The 4,038-nt window shown below is 45.7% G+C and overlaps 1 protein-coding gene across 1 annotated transcript in view; it reads right to left on the reverse strand.

The window, feature by feature from the left end:
* Nucleotides 1–4,038, reverse strand: part of LOC129665770 (CMRF-35-like molecule 4) — a 27,949-nt gene that overhangs the window by 15,360 nt on the left and 8,551 nt on the right. The window lies entirely within an intron of this gene.

Below are 4,038 nucleotides of genomic sequence, written 5' to 3' on the forward strand. Positions count from 1 at the left end.
ACATACATACACACACACACACACACCACACACACACACACACACACCACACACACACACACACACACACACACACACACACACCACACACACACCACACACACACGTAGGACATGGACTCTCTTTGCTAAGTCTGGGATACTGCTGTTTGTAGATGAAGGCGATCATGAGATGGGATCCTGTGGCTGCCACCAATTTTTATCCTTTTCAGCCTCCCAAGTTAGTGGGACTGTGGCCCTAAAGACCTGGAAGCAGAGGTGCTCAGGCGGGGTCATAGAAAGTCTAATCTAGATTCCAGAAAGAAGAAACTTGCCGGGGGAAATGACCAGTGCCTGTCTCATGGGAAATCTCCCCAAGTGTCCAGAATGATGGAGGGGCTGACTTTGGGGGCGGGGAGCGCCTTACAAAGATTTTATGAGTGCAGACAGGGCTAAGGGGATTTTTGCATGGTATGCTGTCTGTGCTAAATTTGTAATGTTGGAGCTTTGTATGATGTCCTCGGAGAATGGGCAATGACATAAGCAGACGGATGAAAACACAAATGTTTAGTGCACAGAATCAAGCTTGTACAAAGGCTTTGGGCAGGAGAGGCAATGATAGACTTGGGCTCACAGACTCCAGCTATCATTCTCCAAAAAGCATGGGGCAAGTTGTTTCAAGTTGCCCCTGATGTTGGGGGCCAAAGAGATGGATTAGTGAATTGTTTTGTTTCTTCATGATCTGTTTGGTGTAAGACCAGGGGTGTCTGAGGGAGACAAGACTGTGCCCATTTCACATTTCTGGTTAGGGATATTCATTCCCCAGAAGATGTGAAAAAAAAAATCTATCACAAGCAAACGACAGAGATTCTGGGAATTTCCACTGCAATGGATCTTCAAGGGCTCCAGCCTACAGACAACCACAGCACAGGAGGAGGAAGAAATGCAGCGCTCATGGGCCCTCAAAGAACAGCGAAGCTGCGTCATGGTGGAAGTCTGCCAACAAGGCAATAGGTTGAGTGATAAGGAAAAGAGATGCTGTGCAGGCAAGGGCAGGAGACTAACCCATGTGGACTGCCTGCAGAAGAGAATTAAGGATCATACGTATAAAGCATGCTGTGCTGACAAAACTTGTCCCGGAAATAAGAAGGTGGGGATGCTCAAATAGGAAACTCCTCCCTCTTTAAATTTTTATATTATTCTTTTAAAATTATTTTACTGCTTCACAGATGTATATAATGAATTTCAGTCATTTCCCCTGCTATTACTCCCCCCATTTCCCTTCCTAACTCCACTTCTTTCTTTTTTTTCTTCCTTCCTTCTTTTATTTTTCTTTTTTTCTGAGACAGGGTTTCTTTGTGTAGCCCTGGTTGTCCTGGAACTCCTGAGTTTCCCTGTGTAGTCATGGAACCCACTCTGTAGGCCAGGTGCTCCTCAAACTCAGAGATCCACCTGCCTCTGCCTCCTGAGTGCCGGCATCTCAACCACCTGGCCCAGTTCTTTTTGTAATGAGCCCCTTGTTGGGAGCCGCTGTTCTAGCAGCTGCTTTGATATTTCAATCTCAGCAGAAAGACTGCTTTTGCCAGGCCTTCACTAGAGTCAGGGAAGAACTTCCAAATCTATCTCCTTTTGTTTGAGAAAGCAAGTAGGATACCTTGCAAAATCACACCTCTTGTTTCACCTCCTTGTGAGTTTAACTCATTGTGCTGAGCTGCTTTTACTCTGGGCTTAAAAGGAGTCTGAAATAAAGCCAGGCATCTAGTCTCTACTAGAGCCTCTCGGAAAGGTCCCATGTGTTGTGTGTTAGTTTATTAATTTTAATCCTCACTCCTGCCTCAAGAACCATTCAACTCTGCTGGTGGGCTCCAGCAGATTGGTGCCCAGCGTGGGGCTTGAGATACAGGGAATCAGTGAAGGACACCATGGGTGTTGGTGAGCTCCAATCATTAAGTAAAAAGGGTGCAGTGAGTAAATCTGAGAATGAAAAAGAGGACTAACTATGGAACTTTGGTCTGATTCTGGTTTTCAGCAGACCAAAACAAGCTTGCTTCAAAACCTCTTGGGAGGTCCTGTAACTGCCTACGTAAATTCTCCTTTCGCTTTGTTGTTTGGAAATGTTAACAAGATTCAAACTTTAATGTTTCCTGCCATCAACGTAAACTAACAAACTGTATTTTTAAGCTTTCAAATGGTTCTGATTGTCTGACAGCCTTTCACTATGGTTCCTTTGACTATTTCTCAGACTTGGTATTTACACAAGGAGTCATTTGGTAAGACACTTTTATGGAGTGTTGTTTTGGACTTGGCTTGTGATAGGAGATATGCTCCTATCGGTGACAATTAAAACCTTCCTGAAGGCCTTTTAGAATGTTAAAGCTGATCTGATCTGCATAAGGTTAAACCCCTAGTGTCTACCCTAGCAGAGGTTGGTAGTCAATGATGGATAAAATCTCTCTGAGATATATTCAACCTAAGGCAGGGCATGAATGATGGAATTCATGCACCAATGACGGGAAGAATATATCTTACTAGGGAGATGACCTAAGACAGGCACAATCTTCTGCTCCATAGCTCTTAAGTTATGGTCAATTTTTTAAAAAATAAAAAAGGGAAACCTGTTGGGAGCCGCTGTTCTAGTAGCTGCTTTGATATTTCAATCTCAGCAGAAAGACTGCTTTTGCCAGGCCTTCACTGGAGTCAGGGAAGAATTTCCAAATCTATCTCCTTTTGTTTGAGACAGCAGGTGGGATACCTTGTCAAAATCACACCTCTTGTTTCGCCTCCTTGTGAGTTTAACTCATTGTGCTGAGCTGCTTTTACTCTGGCTTAAAAGGAGTCTGAAATAAAGCCAGGTGTCTAGTCTCTACTAGAGCCTCTCGGAAAGGTCCCATGTGTTGTGTGTTAGTTTATTAATTTTAATCCTCACTCCCGACTCAAGAACCATTCAACTCTGCTGGTGGGCTCCCGCAACCCCTCTCCTGCTTACATGTCCTCTCTCTTTCTCTCTCTGTCCCACCAAGTATAATTGGGATTTCTTGTCTGAACCATGGGCAGGGGCATGGGCAACTGAGCAGCAGCTACACCACTGAAGCAATGAAAACCCTCCTCTCAATGAAGGCAGACTCACTAGAGCCCAACACATGTCATCAGGGAGAAGATGCTAGCCTGGGGACTCTTCCCACACAAAGCGGGAGTACATCCATGCTAGATGTGAACTTGGGGGTGGGTGTCAGAGCCTGCCAGGATGAGAAGACTCTGGGTATTGTAGGGTGCAGAGCTCAAGGGCTGAGAACGACTGTTTTCCACTTAAGCGTTTGCCTGTCAGCTTCCTCTGTGGACTTTGATTGACTCTTTCTTATTGTGGAGCTTATATGTGGAAGGTGTCTAGCATTTAGACATTAAATAGATGCTTCTGAATCAAAGAGAGACAACTGAATGACCCAGTGTAGACCCAGGCACTGGAGGGGTCATGGGGTGACGTGGCTTGTGACTCCTGAGAGGACAGCTGCCTTCATCCCACTCAGCTACCCATCTGATCTCACTGGGCCAAGAATCTAGATTTCAGGGACCAAGACTGAGCTGTGCCTTGGGGACCTATGGAGGTGGCAAACCTCTATGCTACTTGGTGAGGCCGCGTTTCCCAGATATTTGATCCTCACTGGTGGCCCACAGACTTAGAATGACATGTGTCCTCCAAAGAACTGAGGCCTAGGAAGAAACATGACTTTTTCTTATATTTTCTACTCCCTGGAAGCTATCAGAGGAAGACAGGTCCACTGCAGGATGTTCTGCAAGAGGGTATCATGAAAGGGTTCTAGAACTCAGCTGCCCCTGCTGTGGAGTGGAGGTGAGGCTGAGGCTGAGCCTAAGAGTCATGGTGCTGCTGACCACAGTCATTCCTTCATCAAAAGATTCTTTCCAAGCTGGGGAGATGGCTCAGTTGGTAAAGTTCCTGCCTTCCTTGCAAGTGCAAGAACATGAGTTTAATCCCCACAACCTACGGGTTTTGGTTCGTGTGTGTGTGTGTGTGTGTGTGTGTGTGTGTGTGTGTGTGTGTGTG

This window comes from Psammomys obesus, unplaced genomic scaffold, assembly GCF_907164565.1.
Source record: "Psammomys obesus unplaced genomic scaffold, mPsaObe1.curated_primary_1811, whole genome shotgun sequence".
NCBI classification, from domain to species: domain Eukaryota; kingdom Metazoa; phylum Chordata; class Mammalia; order Rodentia; family Muridae; genus Psammomys; species Psammomys obesus.